General features: G+C 44.2%; 1 long non-coding RNA gene across 1 annotated transcript in view; it reads left to right on the forward strand.

Annotated features, from left to right (window-relative positions):
- LOC136315376 (uncharacterized) overlaps positions 1-20,663 on the forward strand; it is a 169,315-nt gene that overhangs the window by 130,892 nt on the left and 17,760 nt on the right. The window contains exon 5 of the long non-coding RNA XR_010727481.1: positions 20,510-20,551. This is a non-coding gene — a long non-coding RNA (uncharacterized lncRNA). The remainder of the gene's footprint in view (positions 1-20,509; positions 20,552-20,663) is intronic.

A 20,663-nucleotide genomic window follows, 5' to 3' on the forward strand; every position in this document is an offset into this window, starting at 1 on the left:
GAACTCTGGAGGCGGGGCTGAGTGGGGAAGAGAGAGGGAGGTCCGGAGAGCGGGCAGTAAATTCCGGAGAGCGGGCAGTAAATTCCGGAGGGCTGTGCGTGGTGCTGGGATAGCAACACTTCCATGAGGGACAGTTGTGCAGGCTAGAGACCCTCTCCCAGTGGAGTGACTGACGCATGATAGGTCAGGGATTATCAACTGATGTGCCTCAAGAATTTTTAAAACAAGCCTGACCTGTGGTGGCTCAGTGGATAAAGCGTCAACCTGGAAATGCTGAGATCGCTGGTTCGAAACCCTGGGCTTGCCTGGTCAAGGCACATACGGGAGTTGATGCTTCCAGCTCCTCCCCCCCTTCTCTCTCACTGTCTCTCTTCTCTCTCTCCCTCTCTCTCTCTCTCTCTCTCTCTCTCTGTCTGTCTCTACCTCTCCTCTCTAAAATGAATAAATAAAAAATTAAAAAAATTTTAAAAAAAAGAATTTTTAAAACAGGCGAGATCTGACTATTTAGTAAGGTGCACTGACCTCTTTTCCCTTAGACTGTCAAATAAAAAAATTGATAACAACCAACACAACAATAGCTGTCTGGTGTGAATGAATCAAAATTATACCTAGTCTTTTTGTCGGATCAGCAGAAAATATGTTTTTGATCTGCTGCAGAATTTTAGTAATTAGTTTTGAGTGCCATGAAGTGAAAAGGGTTGACAATCACCATGATAGGTCTTTCAATGGCAGCTATAACTTTCGTATTTATATTGGCACACAGTGTTCAGACCAGTTTCGGACGTCCAAGATGGGTTGATTGGTGACAATTAGGAGGCTTTGCATTGTAAAATTCTTTGATTCTAAAATGCCCTTCACCCCAGACAGTAGAGGTTGGGAGGGACACAAGAACCCTGACCAGCCTGGAAGGGAAGAAAAGGCTCAACTTGGAAAGTAACTAAATTTTATTTTATTTTTTTAAAGGGAGGATTCACAGAAGTGTAAATATGGTCCTTGCCCTCTTGTGAATCAAATGCTACAAAATTCAAATTGTGCACGTGTGTGTGTGTGTGTGTGTGTGTGTGTGCTTGCGTGCGCATGGTGGTGGTGGTGGCATCCCAGATGTCCTAGTCCAGAGGCCCAGGCTCTAGGCTGGCCCTGCTGCTAAAATATATGACCTCAGCAAAGCCACTTAACCCCTGCCAAATGGAGCCTCAATATCTTTCCAACTCACCTCACCGGGGTATTGTGAGGATCAACGGAGATAATGGATGTGGACACACTTGGAAAGAAAGGGACATGCCAGAGCTGCCAGGAAGTGTGAGTTCGGGCAAGACTTCCCTCTGATGGGACAGTGAACTTAAATAACAGTCTCACCAATTACACACCCTCTCCTGCTATTCACGTTTCCACCTAGCTGTTTTAATTGTTTTAAAATTACGTGTGCACCACAGAGAACTGTGGATACTAGAGATCTAAACTCTGCTGAGGTATTTTTTCTTTCACTTAGAATAAGCAGTAAACCACGGAGGGTGGTCTATACCTGTCCCTCTAGGGGAACGGCCTTCACGTTTGAGGTCGTGGGTGCGGCGGTGTTCAGCCTCTCCTTCGCCTCAATGAGCCCTTACGTGCCACTCCTATCCTCTCCCCTCTGCTCAAAGCCACCAGCAACGCCCCTTCCTCAGCGTGGGCTCTCCAACTTCTGCGCCTCCTGAAATAACTGCGACTGTCCAACTCCTGGCCACCCGGCTCTGGAACTACCTCTCCTTCTCTCCTCTGCCCACTGTCCCCACTCAAAAAATACCCATGTCTCATTTTATGGAAACTATCTTCTCTTTAAGGAAATGGCAATAACTTATACTTGAACAGAATAAAGATGATCTTACCCCTTTTGTGATTATGAAAGGTCTAATGCAGAAAGAAGGGATTTCAGTAGTGGAAATCTGATTACAGGTAAATCAGAGAATAGCACCGACAATCACCCCAGTCAGGAGAGCATAACGCTGGCCTGGTGACTATTACCTACCTGTTCTGTGCCCATAAGAACTGAGCTATAGCTGGTTCTACTGAGGTGCTCAGCCCTACACCTAACTTCACTCTCAGTCAATGACACATCTATCTATCTATCTATCTATCTATCTATCTATCTATCTATCTATCTGGTGTGTGTGTGTGTGTGTGTGTGCGCGCGCGCGCGCATTGGATACATGGGTGTGCAATTGTCAGATGGCACTGACAATTCTTAATATATATAGATAAAGATATAATAGATATCTATATATTCTGAGACCCAGAGTCATAAAGTGAATTGGTCTATGCTATGCACATGTTTGCAATAACCAAAATCCAACTGAGTTTCTATCCATAGCTCAGAAGGACATGTTTCCTATTCGAAAATAATCCTTTCATTTATCCTTCTCCAAAGCCAACAATTTAAAAATCTTCTTAGAAGAATTAATAAATGAAGATGTGTTTATATTTTTTATACTAGTGCCAGCTCAGCAAAACCATGATGGGTTTGCAGCTCTGCTTAAAAGTAGAATATTTTGATGTAATATGCTTTGTAAACACAGGTATCTCTAGAAACTCAAATACAATCCATTTAATACTTATCAGATTTTTAAAAAATATTAAGTCTGGTTAAAACCAACTGCAATGAGTCTAAACCTATGCATTCCTATGAACCTATGCATTCCTTAGAACCCAGCCATCTGACTTATACTCTCTCATGCATGTGTGCAAGGGGTAGAGTCAACACATTCACTATGACAGTATTCTCCTGCAATCGTTTCCGATGACAGTGTTACTGCAGGAGAGACCCATGCAGCATTCGTGTGATAGAATGTCGGGTGCAGGTAAAAAGGAAGCTGTTCCACCAAGATATAATCCAGTAAACAAACCAAAATGAACTCACAACAATCTATTCAATTTGACACCGTTAATATTCATTCAAAAATCTATACAAACACTACTATCATTTGTTCACAGATACACAGATGTTTGTAAAGGTATTTAAAATGAAGTCACCACCAAATTCATGATGGTGGTGACTTGGCTGAAGGGCACAGAAAGGGTTGACAGGAGAGGAATTGTGGAGACAAAGAGGACGTCAGTTCTACTCCATCAATTGTAATTCTTTTATGTAACAAAATGAAACCAATTTGATACAAGAGTAATAATCATCACCTGAGCAGCTGGTGGTGCAGTGGATGGAGCATTGGACTGGGATGCGGAAGGACCCAGGTTCAAGACCCTGAGGTTGCCAGCTTGAGTGCAGGCTCATCTGGTTTGAGCAAAAGCTCACCAGCTTGGACCCAAGGTCGCTGGCTCAAGCAAGGGGTTACTCAGTCTACTGAAGGCCCGCGGTCAAGGCACATATGAGAAAGCAATCAATGAACAATTAAGGTGTTGCAACGCGCAACGAAAAACTAATGATTGATGCTTCTCATCTCTCCATTCCTGTCTGTCTGTCCCTGTATCTCTCTCTCTCTCTCTCTCTCTCTCTGTCTCTGTAAAAAAAAAAAAAAAAAGTAATAACCATCTATTCTGGGTGATGGGTACACAAACCTCTGTTATGTTATTCTCTGTACTTTTCTGTAATTTTTTTTTTAATTTCTGAAAGTAACAAGTAAATAAGCAGAGAATAAATAATTAACTAGAAGCACATATGCTGTTTGCTCGTATACCTTTCCAATTATCACACATTCTTTAAGGATTAATCAAATCCTATATTGTCTGTGTACTCCGTCCTGCTAATCTACCCACAGAGCTTTCTCTTCCGAATTTCTATAGCACTCTCTGTAGCATGGGTTTGGGTCCCAGATTATATTGGGTATGGTACCTGGTCATATTTATCTCATGAAATTTTCTGTTCTTGGTGCCTGTGAGTCTGGTTTCTGGCAGGTGTGAACAACATCGAAAAGGCAGGGCCCATGAAGTTTCCTCCAAGCAGAAGGGCTCAGAGGACACTCACTCTCAGGACCTTTTTCTTTCTTTTTTTTTATAAATAAATTTTTATTAATTTTAATAGGATGACATCAATAAATCAGGGTACATATATTCAAAGAAAACATATCCAGGTTATCTTGTCATTCAATTCTGTTGCATACCCATCACCCAAAGTCAGATTGTCCTCCGTCACCGTCTATCTAGTTTTCTTTGTGCCCCTCCCCTTTCCCCTCCCCCTCTCCCTCCTTCCCTCCCCCCGCCCCCCGCAACCACTACTCTCTTGTCCATGTCTCTTAGTCCCGTCTTTATGTCCCACCAATGTATGGAATCCTGCAGTTATTGTTTTTTTCTGATTTACTTATTTTACTCCGTATAATTTTATCAAGATCCACCATTTTGTTGTAAGTGATCCGATGTCATCATTTCTTATGGCTGAATAGTATACCATGGTGTATATGTGCCACATCTTCTTTATCCAGTCTTCTATTTTTTTTTTACAGTGATTAAAGCCTTTAAGAAAAACACTTGGCCAATACAGCAAGAATCCTAAAAGAGTAGTGTCCTTAACATGTTCACCAAATCCAAGTTGGCCCCAACACCATGCCAAATCCCTGAAAAATGCAACCCAACCCCAGTTCAGTCTATTAGGAGCTGTCACTAAGGAGCAGGAGTCCAGGACAAGTTCACCTTCAGAAAAAGTCCGCATGGCACTGGAATTGTCACAATTCTATACTTCGCAGCTCACGCCCAAGTCCCAATGACTGCTGCTTCTAGCTGGTAATGAATGATTCAGGTAGACTGGAAAAGCCATCTGCAGCATGTGTGGAGATGGAGCTTCTGTTCTCCTCTGCCTGCAGAGATGATACCAGGTTGCTTTTCCCTGGAGCTCTGTGACTGTGGCTTGGTAAAGAGAACCTTGAGATACACTAAGCTGGGTGGCAAAGGTAGATTCATAATAGAAGTTGGCAAAAGGGGGAAAGAGAGCTCTAAATTAGGAGTAGGTCCCAGCCTGAAATATGAGTGGGGCATTGAGGTAGGAGGAATAAAGGAAACACTATATATTAAACAAAGCAGCAGAAAATAGGACTATCAACACCCAAAACAGAGATCTTCGAGGGAAGTCGGGACCTTTTTAAGGGCAAGGTCACCTTTTAATGTAGAATCTTCCCAAGAACTCCACTTGAGCGTAACATCAACTGAAAAAATACAGGCTGATCAAATTCCTAAGAATGTGATCATGTTGAATGCATTGGTTTTATCATCGCAGCTGCTGTGATTTTCCTTCCAGCTTCTGATAATGCCGGGTGACCCAGTGGATCCCCAACCAATGCTCACATCCCTAACCTCGACACTCCCTGTGGGGCACCAGAGCTCCAGCTGGTGCTCTGCCCTATCCCAGATCACCCCACCACGTCGGCTGGGGTCCAGCCTCACAGACCTTTTCCCAGTTATCTGTCCACAGTACATACGAGACTTGGCTCTGGCTTCTACTTCACCTGTCTCTCTGCAACTGTGTGTCACAACTGTCCCTTCCCCAAGGCCCCATCTCCTCCACATACACAGGCTCAGAGGCCTCCTTCCCCCCAAACCTTCCCGTTGCCATCCACTGGAACCTGTGTCCCCCTCCCAGGGACCAATACCTGTGCTCTGTTATGGCCCTGCAAACATTCTATCTCATCCTGTTTTGGGGGCTACATCTTACATTTCTTTGAGAATGAGAACTCCTTAAAGACGGGTTGCTAGGAGGTCGTCTTTGGTTAGCCTTTACAGTTAACCTTGTAAAACTGCACGCCAGGAAAGATGGAGAGTCACATTCTAGTGGCCCCTGCAGGGCAGAGGTGGGCCCTGCACACAACACCAGGCTGCACAGGAGGGTTCAAGAAAACCTGATTATGTGTCTTCCCACCTCTGGCTGGCTGGACCCGCAGTGGTAGAGGCCTGTGGACTCCTCTTACTGCTGTATCTGACTCGGCATCTGAGCCCCACTCTCGCCCCCTCCCACCGGGCAGGGAGCTATTTCTTCCCTGCTGAGCCCACAACTGTGTGTCCAGGCCTTCAGACTGCTAGGGTCCTAGGGCAGTGGTTGGTTCACCCTCTCATTCCCCCGTGACCTTGACCCCAGAACTGGGCCAGGAGCCCAGGAGCCTGAACTCTTTCATCTCTGGTGGGGTCATCTGTAAAATGGGCTGGTGGCTCCTCCTCGAGCCTTGAACCCTAGATCCCTTTTCATTTCAGACAACAATGAAAAATAAATGAAAACAACAACAACAAAAAACCCCTGCTTATTAATGATGCCTCTGATCTGCAAATTCCAAACTAATTTTAGTGCTGTGGCTGTGGGTTACAAGCAAAACTTTAATTGGGGTTGCTGTACTATCTTTTCTATTTGAAAGGCCGTCAAGTGGCTTGCGGTGGTGTCACCTCCAGCTCTGTAGTTGCGACCTACCCGGAAGTGCCTGGGCCTTCCCATCTAACCCTGCCGCACTTGCCGTTCAAGAGGCATCTGACCGCTGAAGGTGCATTTTTATCAGACCCGGGAACAGCACTAGCCCCCGCCCCCTACATCGCAAACAAGCTCCTTCCCGGGCGCGGCTCTCCTGCCTCCCCCTGTCCCCCAAAGAGGACTGGCCAGTGTTGGCTCCGCTGCCCGAGGACATTCACCTCCAGGATCGCCCGGCTGCCGCTGCTGCAGCGGGGGTGGGCGGTCGGGAGGGGGTCGCGGATCCGCAAAGCGGTCCAGAACATTAAGCCTTTTCACTCCCACCCCCCACGAGATTGCTGATCAAAAAAGGGAGGCAAACAAAGGCGCGTGAATGGGACTCAAATTGAGTTGGGGCACCGGACAGATGGGGCCTGCCAGGCGCCCACAGCCCATCCTATTCATTAAAAAAGAAAGAAAGAAAGAAAAAAGATAATCCGTCTCCTCCCCGCGGCTTTGCCAGAGGTGGGAGGTACCGGATGGGGGTGGGGCGCTGGGTCTGGGGGCCCAGATATTTTCCAAATCATAAGATCCCAGCCCGCCAGCTTGGTAACCCTTGGCCTCCAGGTTAATTGTCTCGCTTGTGCTTGGGACTTCTGTATAGTACATCAGGTTTTCCTGCAGCAGGGCATCCCTGTGCAGGAAGGCTGAGATGCTGCGAAGGGAGAGGCTGAGCCCCCCGTGCTCTAAGGCTGCCCAGCTGCTAGGGTGAGAGGTGCAGGTGCAGGGAGCCAGAGGAAGGCATGGGGAGTTGGCACTGTCCCCTGAATGCCCCCTTTCTGGGAAAGGCATGGTCAGTACTGAGTTAAAGAGAAGCAAGCCTGATAGGAATTCCCCCAGGTTCTCTTCCCTGCCCTCACCCATAGGCAAGAGCCACATGTAACTATTGACGTGTGTGCACGCGCACACATGCACCCAACTTACATGGAAAATATAATATTGAGAGTTTTCCAGTTACAAAGAACATTCCCCCATCCTCTCATTTAATCCTAGCAACAAACGTGGAAGATGCATAGGGCTTGGCTAGCAGTCCCAGTTTATGAAATTTAAGTGACTTCTTAGAGTCACATGGTTACTAGATTACAGACTCCTGGCAAAGCACTGTCTAGCACACAAGCAAATGCACTGATGCATGTACCATACACATGAGCACACGTGCCAATGTTTACTCATGCCTCTACATGCCTACTGCTGGGCATATACAGCCATGTGTGTGCACTCAGAGAGAATCCTTCCCATTTGTGAAGCATCTTACTGCTAATACACCATTCTACTACATTTCTTTGTACCAACTCTCTCAGATGCCTGTTCTGGGTAGTCACCGACCTTTGCTTTGGCCCTATGTTCCATTTTCAAGGGGCCAAACCAAATGGACCCAGAGATACCATCTTAATCCCCACAATATTTCTCAAAATCGGATTACAAATTTGTTCTTTGAAAGTTGGCTGCCAGGCAGGAGAAGGTTACCCTGTTAATGGGGAGGAGGGATCAAGAAAGCAGCCTGAGAAATCAGGTGTCAAGCTGACCTTTTGGAAAGAGCCAAGTACTCATTCTTACTATTGATTCCTTTCAAGGAAGACAGTAGACACTTTATCTCCCAGCTGTTGAGCTAAGGGCAGGGCCAGCAACATGGGGATGCAAAGACAACAGTCTTCTTTGCTACTAGAATACACAGGCAAAGGGCCCTACTGAACTATAGCTTTTCAATGTTGGTCGCAGGTCTTGCAGTTCCACCATTAGAGATTTATTCCTTTAGGGTAAACATTGCCCACCGCAATCTTCAGAAATGAAAATTCTTGCTTCAATTTACCCAGGATATACATTAGAGCTCTTATAGAGTAATTCTCAACCCTAGTTGCCGAACATTTGAAATAGAGATTCCCAAACTCTACGCCCAGAGATTATTATACATTCATTTATTCATTCATTCAACAAATATGCATTGAACACCCACCTTCCATGTGTCAGATGCTAATCTAGACACTAGAGATATGGCAATGAATTAAATAGACAAAATTCCTTCCAGCTGGGAGTTATATCTCTAATAATGAGCATGCAAACCATAAGTGAATAGATAAATAAACACAAAAATGTCAGATAATGGCAAGTACTATGCAGAGACTTAAGATGATGTGTAGGATAATTTCACTTTGATGGGCAGGAAACGTGACGCTGAAGTAAAAGCCTACCATGTGTAGGTCTAGGGGAAGACTGTTACAAGCGGGGGGATGGGCAAGAATCTGGAGTGCTTTCTTCAGCTAGGAAAATAGCTTCAGTAGCTGTTGACATTGGGTGGGTTTTTAAAGCCATTGGACTGGATGAGACATTTGAGAAGTGTAGATAGAGAACAAGGACTGAGTCTTGTGGCACCCAACTTTGAAAGTTAATGAAAAGAGGATGAGGAATTAGCATAAAAAGAATGTCCAGGTAAGACAGGAGGAAAATCTGGAAGGTGTAATATTCAAGAAGCTAAGGGAAGGATGTTTCAAGAAGGACATGATTAACTGTATCACATGCCACTGAAGAGGCGGGAAAGGTAAGAACAGAGACATGACTTTGAATTAGGTGCCATGAAAGTCATTGGTGACTGGCATAGTGGGGATAAGAATCCAAATGGGGCAGAGGGCAATATGAGGAAAGGAGGTGGAGATAGAGATTTGAATAAGTCCTACAGAAAGTTGTCATGTGAAGGAGAGGGAGGCAGTTAGTAGCTATAATGAAATGGGGTCAAGAGAGAGTTTGAGGTTATTTATTTTAAGAAAGGAAGCAAAGGCAACCTTAGAGTTGGACACCCATGTAACTGTAGGGCTGTGAGATATTGTCTGTTCTGACCCATCCATTTTCAAAAGTGAGAGATGGAGTTTCAGAGATGCAGTCACTGCTTGAGGGCACAGCCTGGCCTGCAGCCAGGACAGGACGAGAGGGTTCCTGCTCCTGGGATGGACCTAGTAGGGGCAGGACGGGCTCCCGGGATCTCAGATTCGCCCCCAGGAAAGTCTGCTCCTTCTTCTAAGTTGGTGCCCAGTCCTGCTTTCCTGTTCCTGGTGAAGCTAACCCCTTGTCAAGGGCCTGTGCATGGACAGGTCCCTAGTGTAATCACTTTGGTTCTCACACTTGCATCCTTTAGGGGGGCCCTGGTGGCTAAAATCAGTGACTGACAATGTAGAGACAGGGAGGTCACATTCCACTCCCTCTTAACTGAGCTATTTGTGCAGACGTGGCTTGTGGGGTCCCTCCAGCCCTGAATCATGTATGACCACATGACAAGAGCCCTGGACAGGACCGAAGAGATCTGAGTTCTGGTCCAGGCTTTGTTGGTACTTTACCACATGGCCTAAAGTCAGTCACTTTTGCTTCTTAGCCTCAGTTTCCTTATTTGAATAAATAGAAGGGACCAGACCAGTTGTTTTCCCTGGTCCGTTCCAGTTGGGTGGGAGGACTCTCCATGTGGTCGCATGGTTCAGGCCCAGTGGGACCCCACAATCCATGTCTGCACATACATTTCCTCTTGCAAGTTCTCAAGGAAGGAATGCCCTCAGCATAGTTCCCAACCCCAGCTAACATGCGCCCATGTCTCTGAATGGACCAGCTCCTCTGGGTGCCACCCCACTACTCACAGGAAGTCCTCCCATTGCACCCTGGGGAGATTGGCCCAGGATATGTATGTTCTAATGCTCCCACCCCCTAGCCTTCTTTCCAGGCTTCTTCCTCTTTCTAATCAAAGCCACCATCTTGCCCATGGTTCACTTCCTACCACAGAGGCCCAGGATACCAGTGAGTCCGTTGCCTTCTCTCTGGGACTCATGACATCATGACCCAATGGTTTGGAGATGGACACTCACACTGATACAGTCATTTAATTTCTCAAAAGCATGATCTGAAAGTATGATCTGAACCCAGCAGGCAAGCTAGTTTACCAGCAACGGTTATTTTACTTGTTCTTGCTTTAGCTTTTTATTTTTTATAGGGGAGGGCAAAGATCTATTCCATTTCTCTTCCTAAAGCAAACCAAATAATATAATCAATTTGACTGGTGCAGGGTTGATCCAGAGCATTAAAGCTGGTATTTGTGGCTGATACGATGGGGGAATAAAGTGCTTGTGAAAACCAGCTGATTAGTTGAGCCGTGGAGAATGCATCCGCATCCCTGTTCATCGATCTTTCCTAATCTTTGTCGATGCCTGTGTGCCTCACTCCTGTGCCACTGCTGGGCAGCACAGGGTCCCAGGGATGGCATCAGGGTGGGCGCTGGGGTTTCTGAGGTTGCTTCCCATTTAAAGAAACAGACCCAGTCTAACCATGAGTGCAGTAATCAAACTGCTTTAGAGGAGAGATTTTAGGGGGAGAGAGGGGACTCCCTGTTCCCAAAATACTTTCCAATTTGGTCCTTGATAAAGTCTACAAAACAGGACCTGTCATCCAATATGGTGCTTGGGCAACACAACGCTTTGGGTTGAGTGCTTTTGCAAGAGTCTGTAAAATTATTTTTGCAACCTGGAAAAAATAAAATAGAAAACTGCAAAACAAAAATTAATTAAATTTTAATAGAATGTTCTGCAAAATATATCGTTTTGTTAACTAGTTACCCACACTCAACTCAGACAGTTAAAAATAAATGAGATTTCTTGTATACATGTACTAATGAGTGCATTTGGAATGTTTGATCTGATGTGACAGAGAGTCACCTTAAGTAAGAAGACACTGAGTTACCTCACCTCCAGAACCCTCGGGTCACTGGAGACATGCCAAGGGGCAGATCAAGGAGCCTCATACAGCCCCTGAGAACTGGCTGTAGGAGGAGGATGCACCAAAAATAAATTTCACCTGCTTTATGATTGACCTCATTTAACAGACGTGTCCAACAGTCCATGTCACTGTGTTGATGCTTTGGGGAATAGCCCTTTCACTTAAAATTTTCTAATCAAGGAAAGAAAAATGTATATCCAAATATTTGTAATGAGGGTATAATCAGTAATGTGTGCCTGTGAGTGGTGTCAACACAGAGGTGGCCTGGACAATGCCCACACCGCAACCTCCATTGTTTGCTCCAGGGCATCTGATAGCTAGAAAATGCTGGAGCTGATGATCCAGTTCAATTCTTCAGTCCCACAGGCCATCTGGGATTGACATATACTTTATCTCCTGATCTCCTTTAGTTCTTTTCCAAAGTTTTGTATTTTATTCCTTTTGTTTTTATTGTGATAATAATTCCTGTATCACAAAACTCACCCCTTTAGTGTATAGAATTCATTGTTTTTTATCAAATGCAACAAAGCTGTATAACTTTACCACTATCTTATTTCAGAATGTTTTCATTAAAATATTAGATCTCATAATTTTTTGTAGATTCCTTAGGATTGTCTATATACAAGATTATGTTATCTGCAAATAGAAATAGTTTTAATTCTTTCTTTCCAATCTGATGACCTGCGTTTCTTTTTCTTGCCTAATTGCTCTGGCTAGATCCTCCAGCCCAATGTTGAGTGGAAATGACAAGAGTGGACATTTTTATCTTGTTCCTGATCTTAGGATGAAAGAGTTCAGTCTTTCACCATTAAGTGTGATGTTCTCTGTGGGCTTTGTGTAGATGTCTTTTATCAGATTGAGGAAGTTCCCTTCTATTTTTAGTTTGAGGTGTTTTTTTCATAGAGAGTGTTGGATTTTGTCAAATGCCTTTTCTGTACATATGTCTGTTGAGATAATCATGTGTTTTTTGTCCTCTATTTATTAAAATTATATATATGTTACCTTGATTGATTTTCATATGTTGAACCAACCTTGTCTTCCTGGGTTACATTCTACTTCCAAGTCTTTTATTTTCTAAATTAAACACATATAGTTCCTTTGCCACTTGTTACTTGGTTTAAGACCTAAAGTCAGGCTAGGTGAAAAGTAGTGCTCCTAAAAATTTCAAAGAGAGGTAGAGCTGGTGGGAGACCAGCTTCTGGGTAGGAGAATTTCAAAATTAGCAAAGGATTTTCTCATTGCTTGCTTCTGCTCAGTGGCTATTTGAAGTAGAAGTATACTTATTTAGGTAAATATGCCCCTGCTCATAGATTATCTCTCTCTAGTGACAACAATAACAAATATAGTCATATACTTTCTTTTTCAAAATTGTTAGAAATTTTGGGAAGTAGCAAAGAGAAGATTCATCCATAATCTTACTATTTTACCAGAACTGTGGATAGCTGTTTTGGAGGTGGAGGCCAGGCTAGTTGATGTGTAACTATACATACAGGAAAAGAAAATGACCTTTGAGGAATTGGTTCTATGAATTTTGACAAATGCATACAGTCATGTGACTAACACCATAATCAAGATATTGAATAGGCCCATCAAAAAAGTTCTCTTGTGTTCCTTCATAATCAATGCCCTCCCTCCATATGAAGCCCCTGGCAGACACTGATCTGTTTTGTGTCCCTGTAATTTTTCATTTCCTAAAATGTCATAATTAGAATCATATAATATCTAGTCTTTTATGTCTGGTTTCTCACATTTAGGATAATGCCTTTGGGATTCATCTACATTGCATCTATCAGTAGCTCATTCTTTTTTATTGCTGAGTAGTATTCCACTGTATAGATATACCACAGTATTTTATTCATGTACCAGTTGATGAATAGTTGAGTTGTGCTCATTTTTGGCTGTTTTGAATAAAGCTTCTATAGGCATTTATGTACAAGCTTTTGGTGGGTGTATGTTTCCATCTTGTTGGATAAATACTCGTGAATGAAATTTCTAGGTCATATGATAACTGTATGTTTAATCTGATAAGAAACTGCCCAACTATGTCCAGCGTGGCTGTACCATTTCACAGTCCCACCATCCCACCAGCAACTTAGGAGCTCCAATTGCCTCACAAACTTGCTGTTACTTGGTAATGTCAGTTGTTTTGTTGTGTTTAGTCTTATTCATTCTAATAGGTGTACAGTAATTTTTGTGGGATTTTTTTTATGTGCATGTTTCCCACATACTGGAAATGATAATTTCCATCCAGTTTTGTATACTACTTTTTCATCTAATGGTAAAGAGAGCGTTTGTCCACATGGCTACCATTTTCAGATTAATATTCTATTGAGTGGATGTGAATCAAGAACCTCTTGGTGTTGGGTTGTTTTCAGTTTTTGTTGTTGTAAGCCACAATGCAATAAAGACCTTTACACGTTAGCTTTTCCATGTTTTGGAGTACTTCCTCAGATTAGACTCTCAGAAGTGGGATTCCTGGGTCAAAGGGTATGAACATTGTTATAACTCTGGATTGCTTTCTGAAAGGGTTTTATCATTTTACAAGACCACCAGGAATGGACACCAGGAGAAACCAGTTTCAGGGCACTGTTGTCAATATTAAGTATTTTCATTTAAGGAAAAGATTCATTTATGAATGAATGATTCTTTTTTTAAATTTACATTTGTGTTGCTTCTAGCAAAGCTGAACATTTTTTAATCTTTTTACAAGTTGTATTTTCTATTTTATAAATTATGCTTCTATTCTTAGCTTATTATTGTGTCTTGAGATTTTCTTATCAATTTAAATAATAAAGATATTAACCTTTGTCAGAGTAACTATAAATATTTTCCCAATCTTTTGTTTTCCTCCTTTTTTTAAACATACAAGAATGTTATATATATATATATATATGTATATATATATATTCAAATCTGTCATTCTTTTCCTCCGAGGGCTGCTATAGTGCATCTAAGCTTTGAAAAATCGTTTTCATACCTCTCTCCTGAGGCTTGATAAATGGTCAATTTAATTTTCCTCTAGATTTTCTCAAGCCTTAAAAAGAATTATTTCTGTAGCATATAGAGTTGCTATTGATATTGAATGAGATGTAAGATCCTAAAAAGATATTTTCCAGCATATCTTTATGTAAGCAAACTAGTCTGAAATTGCTAAAGGATTGAATCCAAGTTCTTCTTACTGTGACGACACGCTCCTTGTGTGTTCCATTTCCCCATCCCAGGTATCAGCTGTGAATCTTAGGAGGGCTCAGCAAACAATGGCTGACGCCAAATACTGACACAGGGATATGCAGGCCCCTTGGCAGGCTGATTGGGTGGTTATACACTAGGGGGCTAAACAGGTCCCCACTCAGAATCAGAGGTCCTGGGTCCCATGCTGCTTCTCCTCTCCCTGAAACTGCTCCATTTGCCCACATTTCTAGAACCCCTAGCCATCCCTCCTCAATGTGGATGATTATAGGTCTGTATCTGCTTGTTCTCAGGGGACAGGGGTGCTCCCTTCTGTAGCAGCCAGAAGCACTTGGGGAACCCTGGTGTTTAGGATTTCCAGCCTCTTAGCCCACCCACAGCGCTGGCAGGGGCAGCCTCGGGGTCCTGTTTGGCCCCATGATGAAACTTTACCAACCCATTTTTCTGATGATATCAGAAGCAGATGATAACTCTCCTCCCTCGTTAATCCAGCAGACATAACCTTTCCCCTAATACCATGCGATTTCATAATCGATTATGTCTTTCCTCTAGTTTTTGTCAAAATATTGATGAATAAAATGAATTTTCTAGATAGAAAAAAGCCCATTCCCCAGCCAGAGGCCTCCTGAAGGAAGAGGGGCCTGGCTGTCGCCCTATTTTGAACAGACAGAAGAAATAGTTCTATTTTTTCACAGTTGCACTGGTGCTGAGCCATCCAGCAGAAAACCCACTCGGAAGCCCCGGCGAGCGTGGGAGCCGAGAGAGCAGCTCACTGAGCCGAAACCCCTCTCACGCAGACCCCGATCAATACTAACAGGCGCGGGGCCTCGGGTCCGCGGCTGATGCTGCACGTCCTCCGGGAGGGTGACGAGTGGCCACGGTAGCGGGGGCGGGCACGTCCGGACCCCTCTATCTGCGAGAAGCTAGCCCTCCTCAGGGTCTGCCAGAGCGCCTCGGCGCTTAGTTAAAAACTCTCCAAAAGAAGGAGCGTTCCGGCAGAGAGCTTGAAGTGGATCCCGAGTAATTAAGTGTATAAATTAATTCTTCCCCTAAGAAATGTTCTTCTATTATTAGATTTGGTTCTCAGAGGAGCTACATCCAAGTAGTGGGTTTTCAGTTGTGTGTGTGTGTGCATGCTAACACACATTCTCAGCTTTGCTGCCTGAAGCCTACGATTAAAATAAGTGACATGAATGTGTCTTTAAAAGAGAGATCTGTGGAAAACTAACAGATTGTCTGTCAGAGGAAGGAAAAAAAATGAAATATGGCTGCCTCAGTCCACTGAATGGATGAATGGGAAAGTACTTGTCCATCCAAGTACCCAAAGGGATAAAACCCAATGATAGCCTTCTCAACTGCTTAGCGTATAATGCATGTGCTGTTTTGGTGCTAGTAATGTGTTTTTTACTTCTTCCTATCTAGGAGGAATGAATCAAATATGAGGAGAGCTGGAACATGATTTTCAACCCATTGCTTTTGATTAAGTGCCCGAACAAGCAGGTCCTGGGACTTGCAGTAATATTAATGGGGCATAAAGTGTTATAAAAAGGACGAGGCCCTACTTTTGTCCAAATGCCATTATCCTGGAATCGGAGACCCTGGTGTAATATGTCCACGGTTAACCTTTTTTTTCTGACAGGAAATTTGCTCCATCCACTCACACCATCAATTATGCTGCATTTGGCCAGAGTGGTGAGTGATGACTTTATTTCAAACGAAAGAGGCATGTGTGCCGGGCTCCCAAATACGGAAGACTGCCGAGGGGCCAGGCCAGGAAGAAGATAGCATCAACTCTGCTGGCCACTGGGGTCTGGACACAATGGGTCTTTTGTTTTTAGGCTGGTTTTCCAATTTGCCTGCTTGTTTGCTTGTTTTGGATGGGGGGGGGGGGGCGGGGACTAAGTAACTGAAAACAGAATTGTTAATATTTGGATCCAAAAAATAGTTAACTGAATGAGACTTTGGCTACTCCAAACCTGGTGAATATTTGTGGCAGAGAGAACCTTCATTGCCGGGACCCGGTACAGCAGGAGATAGGCAAAGGGATTCCTTTTTGGCTGATCTTCCCATGGGAGGGCGACTTTGGTCAGTGTCTCCAGGGTCCAGGTCCTTGGCTCCATCCCAGCTCTGTCCCAAGCACGGGGCTCCCCTCAAGCTTTCCTGGCTGCCTCTGCACCACCCAAACTTTGCGATGCATTTTTTTCCCTGTAATCAGCAAGCTGCATATTGTCCAGCTGTTCTATCATTTATTGTAAATGGCTGCAAAAAGAAAAAAGGGGTGGGAGAAAAAAATTCCACAATGCTATAACCTAGTCCTGAGTGTAAATCAAACATTCCTTGTCATGTTGATAGCTTGTGTTAGTCTAATGTATTTTATATTACTCAAAAGCTTTGAAACCCTGCAGCTTTCTTCATATAGGCCATTATGCGGTTATCATTAAATTGTCTTGCAAAGAACATTATCGGTAATTATAGCAGACACTAAAATCAAATGATCAGAGTGGGACCTTTAACACCAAGAGGAACCATTAGAAGTTAATCAAATAAAAGGATGAGAATAATTATGTTAGGATTAAGCAGTAATATGCCAGAAGTTATATACTTTGCTGACTATATATCTTTACTCCCAGCTTCCTGAATTTCCTTTTTGTTGATGTGTTTTTATATAATACTTTGGCACAGAATGTAAACGACAATATTTTTGTCATGGCATGATCAGGCTCGAAGGTTCATAGGCGGTTCAGATCTAAATGCCATCAGAGGCACGGAGGTAATGATGAAGATAAAAATAATAGTAATAAAAAAAGTGCAAAGCTGGAAAAAAAATCCATCGGTCAATGAAGCATGGCAAAATGATAAAAATGGTTGCAACAGGCACAGGTGCAAGGAAAGTCGTTATTGGCTGGTTGCTCTGTCTGGGAGCCCGAGGATTTCTCCTGCAGGCCTTGCTGCAAACCAGCACGTTCCGAAGGTTCCCCCAGCGTGTTTGTGCTGAGAAAAGGACAGGCCAGCATCTCTCAGGCTCCCGAGTTGCCCCTGCCGGAGCTGATGTGTATGGTCGCTGTGGAGTGGGCAGACTCCTGGTGCAGCAGGCGGGCAGCTGGGTTCCCTTCATCTGAGTGCCGCCAGCAAAGGGTCACTTCCATCCCTTCCTTTTTCTGGTGCGCGCGCACACAACACACACACACACACACACACACACACACACACGCCCCTCTGGCACCTTGCAGAGGCCTGCCTCTACATGGGAATGGGCTAGCAGGAACACATGGCCTAGGGGTGAGGGCTGTGACTCCAGTGGGGGGAGGGTACTTCCTGAAGGCATAGCCCATGGTAGCTTTCAGATTATACCTGAGCCACAGGCAAACAAAGCGGATGTAAGTAAGTGTGAGGTCTAAGAAATTCTAGATAATGTGACCTCTTAAAAAACATCAAAACCTCCTCTCTATTTTATCCCTCTTTCCTTATAAAGATCGGTTCCTAATAAGCCACAGGTTTGCATCTGTGGCTCTATGCTGGGCACTGAGATACAGTGATGATTACGACAATAAGATTTTCTGCTTAACATGTTGCTATTGTGGCATACAATACAAGCAACAGAGTAATCCATACGGAAACATCCTAATCTAACATTACTTTAACTTTCGCGATTTTACATTGTTGAAGGTTTTGTGATATTAAAAAATAAGGGTTTGCTCCATTCCACAGAGGTCAAAACTAAGGCTAGTTGGAGATGGTGACAGACTTGGGAGGCAGAGATGAGAGCTGGCCTCTTTTGAGTATCCAGATAGGCCCGTCTGCTACTTTGATGGTGGCCCCAGTGGGGGACATCAGCTCCCACCGTTCTCTTTCCCTAGATGAACATGACGTACCATCCATACCTCATGGAGACATTGAAAGGAGGGAGTGAGGCCCATGGTATGAAAGGGCTTCAGAAAATTAAAGGTGAGCTTGGAGAGCACAATCGAGGCTGTTTTTCCCCTGACAAAAAAGGATCTTCTATTGCTGCACATTTTCAGGTTGTAAAGGCTGCTCCTGTTTAGAATGTTGCATGGGGGGCTCTTAGGGAGGGAAGGCAGAGCCCGCTCCCAAGTGACAGAGCAGGGAATGAGCCCTGGAAGATGAGCAGCGGGTGCTACTAAAACAGAGAGGGCTTGCTCTCCTATCTTTGAATTGCTGCTTGGCCAGCGAGCTACAAACAAGAGGCCTCTCAGAGCAGGAATAGAAACTTGGTCGAGATGTTGAAATAGGAAGAGACAGGATCTGTTAGAGCTGGTGAAGAGCCCCAGGCCATACAGACAGGCCTGGAAAAGGTGGTGCCCATCAAGGCCGCATTGTCCCTGGTAAATCCAGACCCAGAAACCAGCTTAGGACCTCAGATACAATAAGCCACGCTTCACCTATAGGTAGAACCAACCCTGACGATAAGCTTGTTAATGTACTTTAAAAATGATCAAATTAAAACTGTGCACATACAACTGGTCTAAGATTAGAGAGGGTCTTTTTCAGGTCTCATAATTATGGGTCCAGGGGAAGAGCCTTAGAGGACTAGACGTCCTTCCTTATCAGGGGGCTGGCCCAGGAACTCATGTCCAAATACTAAATTAGACACAGGGGCCCAGAAGACACTGAGAATCCCTTGCCTGGCCTTGGCAGCTATTTCCACTCAATTCCACTACAAGCCTCAGTCTGGGCATCCCATCAACGTAGAATCCAGAGGCAAGAATCAGACCCGCCCTGGGAGAGAACAGGCTGGAGGAAGCCATGGAAAAGGCTGGCTTGGCCCCAGTGAACAGCCCAGACAGAGGCAGGACAACTCAGGTGGGACACGTCTGAATTTTGCTGTTTTTGTCTATTTTATTGTTTTTTTTAATGTATTTTGTTGTGTTGTTTGTTTTTGCAATGCCTAGTAATTAAATTCCCATTTGTGTGTTTGTTTAGGAGGATAAAAGGGTGGTGGTGTAGGACTAGGGTTGGGAGGGGCGAATAAGCCAGATTCCAGGCAGCTACGGGACAAAAGAAATTCCTGACTGAGGAATCGGTTTTGTATAAAGAGAGGTGCCTTGGGACTCAGCTGGGAAAAACCAGCATTCCCCTTCTCCCCATTGTTACCAAGTTCCTGTAACTGAAACCAGAGGAGGAGGAGGAGGAGGTAAAGATCAACAGTAGTATCTTACAGGCTCAATAAATGTTTGTGGGCTGATTGATCTGCGCATGCCTGTGAATTGTTAGGGGAGAAAATCTCACTGACACATAACCACTTGGAACCCTTTTCCTTCTACTTGGGAGGCGGGATGAACACAGTCGATGGCCTCTCTATTAAATCTGCTTCTACACTTACACAGTACTTTCCCAAAAATGTTTCTGTCTCATGATTTATCTGCGATTCACAATAATCATGTTGAAGAAACGGGGCACTTTTATCCCATCTTATAGATGAAGAAACTAAAGTCAGTGGTGTAGGGCCTAATACTGACATAACATGAACTGACTCATAACTGACATAACTCACCTGACTCAGCCGTCCTTACCTGATTCTGACCAACAGTCAGTCTTTTCAGTGTACACATGCCTTACTGCCTGGCCATGCCTTTGGGGACAGTCCAAATGGGACTAGTTCTGGGGCTTGTCATGGGTTTTCGGAGTCTTATCATATAAAGCTGCCTTAAGCTTGATAATGAATTCATGGGTATAAATAAATGTGCATTGATCACTGAAGACAGAGGCAAATATAAGCAGACATTCAGCATTCTACATGCCTCTGGCTGTTTCCCGGGGCTGAGGGCGAGCAGCCTTGTAAGTCTGGGTAAGCAGGGAGTGTGTCACCCCGCCTTGTGCTGTTTTCAAGGCCACAGCCCAGAATGAGGCTCAGAATCACCGGCCTGTCATTCAGCAGGCCTAGAGGCAACAAGGTCTCTGGCAAATGTGGTCAAGCAGTGTTATCCATGAGGACGGGAAGGAGACCGAAGGGACCCTTTTGCACACATACCCTCCCTTTGGATTGAGCTCTTAAATTAGCTCTGAAAACCCAGGTGTCAGCTGTCCCCCTGGAACAGCCCAGATGAGCCATTAAAAACGCCAGGAAGAAATGAATGCCTAAATCACCCTGTCTCTCCGAAGGTAGAGTCTTGCCTAATCACACGTCAAATCATATTTTTTCTCCCCCAGATGGATGCCTTCTTTCAAAATCTGACGGTCACAGAGACAAAGGTACCGCTTCAGCCTTAAGTAACTATTGAAGTTTTACCCTGAAAGATTATTTGCCAGGAGTAACTAACGTAAAAAATGCCCTGTCAAATGACAGCTCCCTTCCTCTCAGGTT

This window comes from Saccopteryx bilineata, chromosome 11 (assembly GCF_036850765.1).
Source record: "Saccopteryx bilineata isolate mSacBil1 chromosome 11, mSacBil1_pri_phased_curated, whole genome shotgun sequence".
Taxonomy (NCBI): Eukaryota; Metazoa; Chordata; class Mammalia; order Chiroptera; family Emballonuridae; genus Saccopteryx; species Saccopteryx bilineata.